The following is a 13,291-nucleotide window of genomic DNA, read 5'->3' on the forward strand; positions in this document are numbered from 1 at the left end:
CCATGTCACCAGTTCAACTAGTTGCACACACATGCCGACTAGTAAACAGTTTTGTTGGTACCTTGTAAACTAGTGAGACACAATGTCTTCCACTAGTAAACTAGTTGGGCCAAAAAACACTCTCACTAGTGTTACTAGGTGACATTTTAGCTTTTACTAGTTTACTAGTAAGATCAAATATGCCTTTACTAGTGCAAAAAGTGGTAGTTTTGTCTCTTGCTAGTTAACTAGTCAGCATTTTTGAGCCTCACTAGTCAATTAGTACGGTTAAAATGACCTTAATTAGTATTACTAGTGGACATTTTGGCTGCAACTAGTTAACAAGTAAGATGAAAAACAACCTCTCTAGTGTTACCAGTTGACATTTTAGCCTTAACTAGTGAACTAGTAAGCATTTGAGCCTCACTAGTTAACTAGTAAGATCAACATGGGCTCCAACTAGTTAATAAGTTGCAATTTCTCAGGCCAACATGTTAACTAGTGCACAACATGAAAATTAATGGGGTGGGATAATAACAAAACCCTGAGTACTGATTTGCAAGGATTCTCTTGGCTGATGTTGGTGACAGAGTGTGTGAGCGTATTCCGTCAGGTGAGCGTATTGCGTCATTGCGTCATTTCCTGTTTTCTCGCTGCTACTGTGTTGTTCTGTGCTGTTTGTAGCTGCTGCTAGAGCTCGAGCTAAATCGATTAATCTGCTGTAATTATCATCACTGTGGTTATTCAGCTGCTGTGTACTTAAACAGACACTAGTTTTCATCAAGCACTCTCGTTGTTGCATTAGCGTCATATCTGCTAAACCCTTAATTTTATACTCGCTTAGCCGTTAGCTTAGCAGCTAGCTTAATCAATTGAAATGTCTTCTCCTTCTCCCTCCTGCTCTCCTGATCTGCCCTGCTCGGTGTGTCAGATGTTTAGCTCTACCTCGACCTCCTTTACGGATAAGGGTACTTGTATGAAATGTAGTGTTTTTGGAGCTATGGAGGCGAGGATCACGGAATTAGAGACGCGGCTCCGCACCTTGGAAAACCAAGCATCGCTAGCTGCTGTAGTCAGCAGCAAGCCCCCAGGGCCAGTAGCCGGTGCGGGCCGACCTAGCGTAGCTTCTCCCCCGGCAACTCCCGAGCAGCCGGGATGCAGTGGCTGGGTTACTCTCAGAGGGAAGCATAGCCGCAAGACGAAGCACACGGTTCACCACCAACCACTTCACGTTTCGAACAAGTTTTCCCCACTCAGCGACACACCCGCTGAGAAACCAACTCTGGTTATTGGCAGCTCCATAGTCAGAAACGTGAAGTTAGCGAAGCCAGCGGCCATAGTGAAATGTATTCCTGGGGCCAGAGCGGGCGACATCGAGTCAAATTTAAAACTGCTGACAAAGGATAATCGTAAATTTGATAAGATTGTAATTCATGTCGGCGTTAATGACTCCCGGTTACGTCAATCGGAAGTCACTAAAATTAATGTTGAGTCGGTGTGTGCATTTGCAAAGACGATGTCGGACTCCGTAGTTTTCTCTGGACCCCTGCCCAATCTGACGAGTGATGACATGTATAGCCGCATGTCATCATTCAACCGCTGGCTGTCGAGGTGGTGCCCAGCAAACGATGTGGGCTTCATAGATAACTGGCAGACATTCTGGGGAAAGCCTGGTCTTATCGGAAGAGACGGCATTCATCCCACTTTGGATGGTGCAGCTCTTTTGTCTCGTAATATGGCTAAGTTTGTTAGTCGTAAAACCTGACAAACCAGAGTTGAGACCAGGAGGCAGAGTAGTCCTACACACTCCTCTGAGCTTCCCTGTGAGCAGTTTCCCAGCCACAATGTTAATGTTATAGAGACTGTGTCTGCCCCCCAACCCAGGCCTTTTATTACAGTTAATTCAAACTCAAATAAAAAAGGAGTTAATCAAAAAAATTTAATAAAAATTAAAACAACAACCAAAGTTATGCCAAAAAATATGAGAATTAAATGTGGTCTGTTAAATATCAGATCCCTGTCATCTAAAGCTCTATTAGTGAACGATCTGATATCAGATTATCATATTGATTTACTCTCTTAACTGAGACTTGGCTGTGTCAGGAAGAATATGTCAGCTTAAATGATTCCACTCCTCCCAGTCATCTTAATACTCATATTCCTCGAGACACTGGTCGAGGTGGTGGAGTGGCAGCTATCTTCAGTTCTAGTCTTCTAATCAACCCTAGACCAAAACTTAGTTTCAGCTCTTTTGAAAGCCTTGTTCTGAGTTTTTCACACCCAGCTTGGAAAACTTTACAGCCTGTTTTATTTGTGATAGTATACCGCCCTCCTGGCGCATACTCTGATTTTCTAACTGAATTCTCAGAGTTTTTATCAGATTTAGTCCTGAGTTCAGATAAAATAATTATTGTAGGGGACTTCAATATTCATGTAGATGTTGATAATGATAGTCTTAGCATGGCATTTATGTCCCTTTTGGACTCTATTGGTTTCACTCAAAGTGTAAACCAGCCTACTCACCGCTTTAACCACACCCTCGACCTTGTTCTAGCTTATGGCCTTGAAACCGAAAACTTAATTGTCTTCCCACAAAATCCTCTTTTATCAGATCACTATTTAGTAACATTCGATGTCCTATTAACCGACTACTCTCCAGTTAACAAAAATGTACTCACAAGATGTTTGTCTGATAGGACTGTAGCTAAATTTAAGGAAACAATTCCAGCTGCTTTTAATTCTTTACCACATCTGTTTACTACAGAAAGCTCTTATGCTAATGTTAGTCCCTCTCAGCTTGATCAGTTTGTTGATAGTACTGCAGGTTTTCTGAGAAGTACTCTAGACTCGATTGCCCCCTTAAAAAAGAAGATTATTAAACGACAGAGGCTAGCTCCATGGTATGACTCAGAAACTCGTAACTTGAAGCAAATGTCGCGTAAATTTGAAAGAATGTGGCGATCCACCAAAACAGAAGAGTCTCGTTTACTCTGGCAAAATAGTCTTAATAAATACAGGAAGGCCCTACGGCATGCTCGAGGTGTTTACTACTCCTCCCTCATGGAAGAACATAAAAACAATCCCAGGTACCTTTTCAGCACTGTAGCCAGGCTGACAGAGAGTCACAGCTCCACTGAGCCAAGTATTCCGATAGGCCTCAGCAGTGATGATTTTATGAGCTTCTTTAATGACAAAATCCTAAAGATAAGAGACAAAATTTGTAACCTCCTGCCGTTAACTGGTGCAGATGTATCTTTGGAAACTGCTCAAAAACCTGATGTTTACCTTGACTGTTTTTCTCCAATTGACCTTCCTGAGCTAAATTCTCTGATATCTTCGTCTAAACCATCAACCTGTCTTTTAGACCCGATTCCAACCAAGCTGCTTAAGGAAGTCTTTCCCTCAATTAGCACTTCTTTACTAGATATGATCAATATGTCTTTATCGACGGGCTATGTACCCCAGTCTTTTAAACTAGCTGTAATTAAGCCACTTCTTAAAAAGCCTACCCTAGATTCAGGCACCTTAGCTAACTATAGACCTATATCTAACCTTCCTTTTATCTCAAAGATCCTTGAGAAAGCAGTCGCTAATCAATTATGTGACTTTCTTCATAACAACAGTTTATTTGAGGACCTTCAGTCAGGATTTAGAGTCCACCACAGCACTGAGACAGCCCTTGTGCGAGTTTCAAATGATCTACTTACTGCTTCAGACAGAGGACTTCTCTCTGTACTCGTCCTGTTAGATCTTAGTGCCGCTTTCGACACGATAGACCATCACATCCTGTTACAGAGATTAGAACATTTAATTGGCATTACAGGATCTGCACTAAGTTGGTTTAAATCTTATCTATCAGATCGATCTCAGTTTGTTAATGTTCATGATGTGTCCTCTATGCAAACCAAAGTTAGTCATGGAGTTCCACAAGGTTCTGTGCTCGGACCGATTCTTTTTACCTTATATATGCTTCCTCTGGGTAATATCCTGAGGAAACACTCATTGTTATGCAGATGATACTCAATTATACTTATCTATGAAGCCAGACGAAACCAATCGGCTATCTAAACTAGAAGCATGCCTTAAGGACATAAAGATCTGGATGACTAGAAACTTTCTGCTACTTAATTCAGACAAAACTGAAGTTATTGTGCTCGGCCCAAAACACCTTAGAGACTCTTTCTCTAATGATATAGCTGCCCTAGATGGCATCAGCCTGGCATCCAGCACTACTGTTAGGAATCTGGGAGTTCTATTTGATCAGGATATGTCCTTCATCTCCCACATAAAACAAATATCAAGGACAGCCTTCTTTCATCTTCGCAACATAGCAAAAATCAGACACATCTTGTCTCAAAACGATGCAGAAAAACTAGTCCATGCATTCGTTACTTCCAGGTTGGATTATTGTAACTCGTTACTATCAGGCTGCCCTAATAAGTCACTAAAAACTCTGCAGCTGGTACAAAATGCTGCAGCACGTGTGCTGACAAGAACTAGGAAGAGAGATCACATCTCTCCTGTATTAGCCTCTCTGCACTGGCTTCCTGTAAAATCTAGAATAGAATTTAAAATCCTTCTTCTTACTTACAAAGCTCTTAATGGTCAGGCACCATCATATCTTAAAGAGCTCATAGTGCCATATTACCCCTCTAGAACATTGCGCTCCCAGGATGCAGGCCTGCTTGTGGTACCTAAAGTCTCTAAGAGTAGTGTTGGAGGTAGAGCCTTCAATTACCAGGCCCCCCTCCTCTGGAACAATCTACCAGTCAAGGTCCGGGAGGCAGACACCCGCTCTTCTTTTAAGAGTAGTGGACCTGCTCGACTGCAACAACTACTAACATCAGCCTTCCCCATAGTATCATTATTGTTGCTGCTAATGCTAATAGTAGACCTGTTGACTTCAACTGTTACAATTACGATTACCTCAGCCTTTATCATTACTCTGCTTCTCTCGCTAATTTATTTATTTATTTAGCCAATCTTCACCCTAGTCTACCACTATTATTGGCATTGTAACCATAAGTATGTGTCTGTTGTTGTTCATGTAACAAGGACATATGTTGTTGTGGTAACAAGAACATATGTTGTTGTTGCTCTCTCTGCCCGTCTCTATCCTGCTTCTCCTTCTATCCCATTTTCGGCCCATCCAGTCGAGGCAGATGGCTGTTCAACATGGGTCTGGTTCTGATCGAGGTTTCTGCCTGTTAAAAGGACGTTTTTCCTTGCCAATGTGCCGAATTGCTAAGTGCTAGTCATGGTGGATTCATGTTGGGCCTCTCTTTAAATAACTTAACAAAGAGTCGGTCTAGACCTGCTCTTTCTGTAAAGTGTCTCGAGATAACCCTGGTTATGATTTGGCGCTATACAAATGAATTGAATTTGATTGATTGATTGATTGATTGATTGATTGATTTGAGAGCCAATGGAAAGCCTCAATCTCCACCTCCTCATTATCATTTTATGCAACTAGTGTGACTAGTTCAACTAGTAAATGCTTTTAGCCTCACTAGTTTATTAGTAAGATCAACAACGCCTTCACTAGTGTAACTAGTGGACATTTTGGCTCTTACTAGTTGACTAGTAAACATTTCAAACCTCACTAGTTAACTAGTAAGGCTTTCAGCATTCAAATAATTAAGTAGTGCAGTCAAAGACTGAACTAGAAAAGAAGACAGATGTTTGATATCAATGATATTGAATAAATGCTCAAAGGGCTTTCCATAATGGCACGCTAATTAAACAATAGCATCTACAATCATGATGAAGAGAAACGCACATAATCTTATTAGTCGACAGAGCCTCACTAGTTAACTAGTAAGGTTAAAAATACTGATCATAACTGGTAGTGGCATTTTGGCCCTTACTAGGTAACTAGTAAATATTTTCACCATGGCTAGTTTACTAGTAGGGTCAGAAATGCTCTCATTAGTGTTACTAGTGGATATTTTGGCCCTTACTAGTTAAAGGTGCTATATGTAACTTTCAGAAAATCCTCATTCCTAGCGACACAGTCGGCAATTGAGGGAACTGCAACCAACCTTCTTGTACGCATTCACGTGGACACTCGCACACATGAAGGGTTTTTGCCAAAGACATACGAAAGTGAGCATGCTCAGTCTAAGAACTCATCGGCTCTGTTTACATTTCACTGACGAGTCATGTTACGTTGACCGGTATCATGTTGATTGGCATTATGTTGTCCAAAATCAACACTGTTTGTCATAATACCTAAGTTAGTATCATGTTAACTGGCGAAATTATTTGTCAAGCTAGACTGACAACACTGTACACACTTGGATAGTATTTTGGTTGTCATAATATTAGTGAGCATGCTAAGGTTAGCTAACTAGCTCTAACATAAATACACTGGATGACTCCGGCATTATGCTTCGTAACCAAACCACATCACAGACAAAACAGTAGCTTGTTGCCAGCAGCTTTCAGATAGCTGGCTAACCTTAACCTAGGCAGGTAATGCAATGATATTGGCTAATAGAAAACAATCTGTAGTTCTACACATTTGCTCTGTTCTGCTACATAATTTACAAAATCAACACCATTTGTCATGTTAGCTGGCGAAATTATTTGTCAAGCTAGATAACTGACACACACACAGATAGTATTTTGGCAGTCATAACGTTAGCGAGCATGCTAAGGTTAGCCAACTAGCTCTAACATAAATACACTCGATGACTCCGGCATTGTGCTTTATAACTAAACGACATCAGCGAACATTAGCCAGGCGTGGCAGGGCGGCTGGAGAGAGCTGGGATGAAGCACTTGTGCTGTGAGAGAATGCTGGCGGATTTTGTTTCTATGACAACAAGAAGTTGTGGGTCTGTTTTGATCCCCAAAAGCAATCGAAGGTCTCCATGATTCGCATGCCCTGCTGATGTTGACTCTAGTTTTACACCTGAAGTCGTTCATTTTCCTGTTTGGTCAGACGGCCTTAACAAGATAAAACTTATAGTTTTTTATTCTTGTGTGTAGTTTGTGTTGGTGTTGTTGTGGGTGCTGTCATTTGCATCAATCTCCATTTCACAGCTTGCGTTTTCTTGTGTTGCACACTGTTGACTGTAGTGGCGAAGAATAAGCTCTCGGCAGAGGTACTCGCGAACGTGCAGATACGTCACATCCTCTTGTTTCCCAGAAAACCCGCCTGAGCGCTTTACATAAAAATCAGCCCACAGGCTGTTAGAGGCAAGTGGAGGAAGTTGGGGAAGGTCTTAATTTATCAGTTCCTCTACTATCCCTTCACACATTGGCATAAAAAAATGATATTTGATTGATGAATATATGTGATATCTTACATATAGCCCCTTTAACTAGTAAACATTTTAAGCCTCACTAGTTAACCTCAAAACTGACCCTAACTAATGTTACTAGTGGACATTTTGGCTCTTTTACTATAGTAGTAAACATTTTAAACCTCACTATTTAACCAGTAAGGTCAAAATGTTATCCACTAGTATAACTATTTTGGACCTTACTAGATAACATGTCAGAGCTTTTGCTGGCTACTAGTGAACTAGTTAGGATATCAGCATTCAACTAGTTAACTAGTGCTGTCAAATAGTTAACTAGTATAAGAGACTGAGGCTTGATATCATGAATATTGAATAAATGCTCAAAAGGCTTTCCATACGTCATTATTGTGTGATCACACAGCATGCTTTTAGAAGAAGGCATACTTTATACTTTATTCATTTAGGGGAAATTCAATGTTTTCACTCTGTTAGTACAAGCATGCTACACACATGCCCAAAATACACACATGCACAAACAGGATTCTATGGACATGCATTAATGGGGAGAGATACATTAACTGTATCTGAAAATGTGTGTGAGTGTAGGAAAACCCTCTGTTATATTACAATAAACTTATGGTAACATACATGCATTTAACTTATTCTCCAACTGTAATCATTAAATGTTTAATAATAGCAGGTGTGCATCCAATGTGAGGAACACATCTCAAATTATTTTACATGATTAAGACATTTGTTTTGAATGTAAATAGGGTGCTCAGAGTGCATAAAAAAAACATCCAAAAAATGGGGTCTTACATTTTAAAAAGCTTGTTTTTCTTCAACTGAATCCATTTTTGAAAGTGGTTTACAGTAAAGAATAAAGTTCATAATTCGGTTTGTGTTGATTTTGGCGCCTGTGGACAAAATCGTACCTCTTGTCTCTTTGCTGATTTTGTCCTGTACATGCTTAAATGGTGTTTAAAACAACAAATCTTATCCTGCTTTCTTTAACAGTCATATGTATCACTCACTTAAAAGGTTTGGCCTGGAACAAGTAAACAAAGGCAGCATGCAATTGATTGCTTGTCTGACACCTACCCCTCGTTAGCAGATTCAGGCATTTAAAATAACTATATATAAGTATGGATTATTGCCTTGACAAATTATAATTCCCCCTTACCTCTGTTCGCAACAGGTGAGATTGTTTATTTTTTCTTCCTGTTTGAGTTGATTAATATTATTATTGTTATTATTATTATTATTGCTAAGTGCTGATTATTGTATTCATTTCCCTTACCCTACCTCAGTGCACAGCAGGTTATTTATCTCTTTCTACCTGTATATGAGATACAATGGGATTTAAGTTAGATTATTTTATTAAGTGCAGATTATTGTCAGTGAGTTGTGCCAGCTGAGTGCAGCCTAATTATTGGTACCCCTTTTGCAGCTATCCGTAACTGTTGGGCACTGCTGTTTATTTTTCCCATTGCATAATGGAAAAGAAAAAAGGAAAAAATACAAAACAGTACAAAGCAATGGCAACACAGATGTGTCACTTTTGCCAGGGGGTCTTGGACCCCTGAGACGGCCATCCCAAATGCCCCCTTGTTTTGGCATGGCACATTTATTGGATGATGTTGAATTAAAATCCTTGTACGGCAGCAGTTGAACCGCCAGTGGAGGAGTGCATTCAAAGAGCCAAGCAGATGGAGCAGTCTGTCCGAGCTGGGGCAGTGCAGCCTCCACCAACATACGTGACACATGAGGCTTTAGGTGACACATGCATGTCTCCAGGGTTTACGCCTATGGAGGGACAGGGCGCTCTTGCTCCACAGAGTCCCTCTTAGGAACATTCCATCAAGGAGAACAGTGGTAACCACAGGAGTTCCTGTGCCACCTGTTTTGGGCCTTTCAGCATCTGGCTTCACTCAGGGCAATTTATATTCCGGGGGTTGTGAATCAGGCAGCAGACCTCCTGTCCAGGACTGGTCCTCCCCCAGGAGAGTCGAGGCTTCATCCAGAAGTAGTAGCCCTATTATGTACTTGGTTCGGCATGGCGCAGATCGACCTCTTTTCATCAGGAGAGACTTCATTAAGATTGAACAATTATTTATTTACAAGTTTGGAAAGAATAAAATGTGCAAAGTCTTTGGCGATCAGACTCCATTGTGATGTCTTCATGTACTTGAAGATGTCGAGAGGCCGAGAGCAGGATAGGATACCCCCCGATGGAGTCTAGACACTGGTGGTGGTGATGATGATGGTGAAGACAGGAGGAGGGTCGCAATGATGGAGCTGAAACGACAAACTGTCTGCGGAAGAGAGAAGAACAGATTTAAAATTTGACAGCAGTGGGATGATTGGTCGACAGACGTCGAGGCTGAATTTGGTTGGTTTAGTACTTAAATAGTATACGCCCATAATCAGCTGATCACCAGACAGGAAGGACAGAGCGGGAGAGAGAGAGAAAGTTACCTGAATGAGTATGAACAGTCTTCCTGGTTGAACTTACTCTCAGCTATATTAAATAACCATTTCATCATAAAATCTGTTTTAAGATGAAAAAACAAATGGCACATAACTTTTTAAACAGATTCTCAAAACATGACCAAACTTAGTAGAAAGAAACACACACAGATAGATTAGTATTGTCCCAGATGCACAAACACAAATTTTTATATGTCCCCTTTCATAACTCATAAAGCAGGCATCACAGACACATTTGGAAAGTCATGTCGGACTACATAATTTATACACCAATATTACATGACCTCATACTGGAGCAAGACAGCACCTTATGTCTCTGACAATTATTTACTTTTAACAAAAAACATGACTGCATGGATGCATGCACCCTCTAAATAAATTGCAATTTCACGAATGTTCCTTTTATTTGCCACCCATCGGTATTGCAAATGCATTATTGTGTACTTTTAATTGACACTAATGCTTTGTATGACACGGTGTACCCTTTGGAGGACCCAATGGCCAGGCTATACTTGCACTGCTTCCTCCCTGAGGTAGGTGTAATTTTTAACAAACCAGTGAAAACGTCAATTTTCATTCAGATAACAAATATTATGAATTCTAAAACTTGAGATCTAAATTATTAGCAAATTTAAGCTTAGATTGTAATCATCTCTGTTGGACATAATGGCCATAGTGATGAACACCATCAAAGCCATTATCTGTGCCAATATTTATTTTTAAAGCTGCATTATTTGTTTTTTATTTTGTTGTTTTGTTTTTTTGGCAAAATTTAAAGCTGTTATATTGTAGGTGTTAGCCAACAGTTGCTTATTTACATTTCCAGCAGTCATGGAGAAACATTTACATTTATTTGGGGTAAGGTTTGTGGACTAGGACAATTACACCACTATGCTTTCTTGTTGTCAAAGTCTTTTGAAAATACCTGAGTCATAAGCAGCTAATATATCACATAGTAAAAAACTATTGCAGTTTCTTGTTTGGTGCTGGACAGGCAAAATGTCTTGATGATAAAAAAGATTTTTTATCATGTTTTTAATGAAAACAGTGGTAGTCTACAGCAGAAAACTAAGCATATGAAAGCTGTGAGAGTGAACTGGGCAATAAAAATATAAACATGAAATGATGCCAAAAGACTTAACCGAGCTGAGGAGAATTGCAGAGTCTGGAGTTAATCCTCTGTATGAACTTTGCTGTGACCTGGAGTCCATCTAGTGTTTCACTTTTCATTGTGAATTTTTAATGAGGAATAAAGACTATAATAAGAAGTAGTAAAGTAAATACAGCTTTACTTTATTGCCTGGCAAATACTTGCTTTGGTTGAATGCCAATTAGAGGAATCTGTCAGCTTTAAAAAGATGGCTGGCAATCAACACTTCCATATATTCACAACACAAGACAGAACTGGGCAGATTTTAAGAAATCTGGCATTTTAAGCAACAGGGGACTAAAAGCTGTGTTGTTGTTGTTTTTTTTACTTAATGGCTTTCTAATCACGATTAATCTTTAGCTGTTGTTATACTGTATTTGTCAGCATGGAAGCTAGCATTGCCGTGATCATACTGTAGAATGCTAGACAATGTTATTGCCTACCATTTGGAGTTAGCATCAGTATATAGCAAAAACTCACCAGGTTCTGCAGTTTATACCTTGTAATGGACAGACATCTACCTCCTGTTTGTCCCTTGACAAGCCTTCCCACTTTGTTTAGAATGTGTCCTTCAACTCCCACATCAAATAACTTTCAAGAACAGCTTTGGACAGAAATAGTAGCAACTGAATTTCAAATCAAATTCCATTCTACTGGCACATATTTCGGCCTTTTTTACTAATGCAACATTGCAAAAATATAGGAACATCCTGTCTGAAAACGCTGAAAACTAGTCCATGTATATGTTACTTCTAGGTTGAATTATTGCAATTCTTTATTATCAGGCTGCTCTAATAAGTCTCTATAGACTTTTCAGCTGGAAAAAATGCTGAAGCATGTGTAGAACAAGAACAAAGAGAAGAGTAGAAATAAAACTGCCATTGTATGTATATCTATAAAGATTCTTGCTGAATAAAAAAATAATAATAATAATAATAATTACTTTATTAAGGATAGAAACAAGATAAAAACAGACAATATATACAAAGCAAATATGATTTTTTTTATAAAACAAAAAATACCTGTCTATTCATATGCGACTTCATGTACAGGAGACAAAAACCAGAAGTCATGTAACTCCAGTGGCTTCACAGTCTGGATGAAAATCTGACCGAGCTCAACTCAGAATGACCAAGACCAGAATAATGCCATTTTCTGATGCAGACAGTCTGCACAAGTATCTGTACATAATATTTCATATTATGGCAGAAGAGGTAGACACACCGACATCAACAAACATTTGGCTAGCACTACACAAACGTGGAAGTTTGAGAAGCAATCTCATGCCATCATTATAGGCCACATTGAGTCTCTGCATGCTGCCATTTCTATAGGAACGCCACAAGTGGGCAGTATATAGTGGGGTAGAAAATGCAATAAATAAAGCTATCTTCATAGTAGCAGAGCACATGCTGAACTTACAAGCGGGCAGTTTGCAACACTGTCTGTGGATATCTTTATCACCCGATACATCATTGGCATTATCATGGCCAGGACATTTAATCTCATTACACACTTTAAGAGCAATGCCAGATAAGAAGAATTCGGGAAATACTAATTTCTTGGCTTCTTTGCTTCTAACAATCATAATATTGTACTCTTTGTAACATTATATTTAATGTCAAAATCACTACCATATAGTGAGCAAACCTTCAATAGCTGTTGTAGGCCTGCACTATAAGGACAGATGATTACAAAATCATCTGCATACATAAGGTGATTCATTAAGATATTGTCAACCATACATCCTGTAATGCATGCATTCAATTGTTCTGACAAATAATCCATGTACACATTAAAAAGAAAAAATGATACCCTCTCGCACCCCGTTACTAACATAAAATGGTTCCGATACAGATTTTCCCCATTTAATCTGCATCGACTGATGAGCATACCAGTAAACAAGAATTCTTATTATCCAGCCCTCTAAGAAGCAATTTATTGAAAAATGTTTCAGGATTTAATAATAAGAATAATGATAATAATAACTGTATTTATACATCACCTTTTAAAAACAAGAGTTTACAAAGTGCTTTGACAACGAAGCAAAGCAAAACAGGAAAACAAGCAAATCATAAATCCAGTAGATCACAAAAACAGGCAAAGCACAGAATCCGCAAATCACAAGAACAAGCAAAGCACAGAACCCAACAATAGGAGAACCCACACAACATGGCCAGGCCTGAGACCGAGGGGACAAAGCAAGACAAAGTAGATACAACAAATAGAAATAAAATACCTAAACCAAATAAAAGAGAGGAGATGAAGCAAAAGAGAAATAAGAGCTGTAAAAGCAACAAAATAATGATAAAACAATAAAAGGACATAAAAGAACTAAAAGCAAATAAAAAGATGATTAAGAGAGGATAAAGTGAAATAAAAAATTCTAAAAGATAGATAAAAGCCAATAAGAAGACGACAT

Source organism: Semicossyphus pulcher, unplaced genomic scaffold, assembly GCF_022749685.1.
Source record: "Semicossyphus pulcher isolate SPU_LCO1_2020_fin unplaced genomic scaffold, fSemPul1.0.p SCAF_27, whole genome shotgun sequence".
Lineage (NCBI taxonomy): Eukaryota > Metazoa > Chordata > Actinopteri > Labriformes > Labridae > Semicossyphus > Semicossyphus pulcher.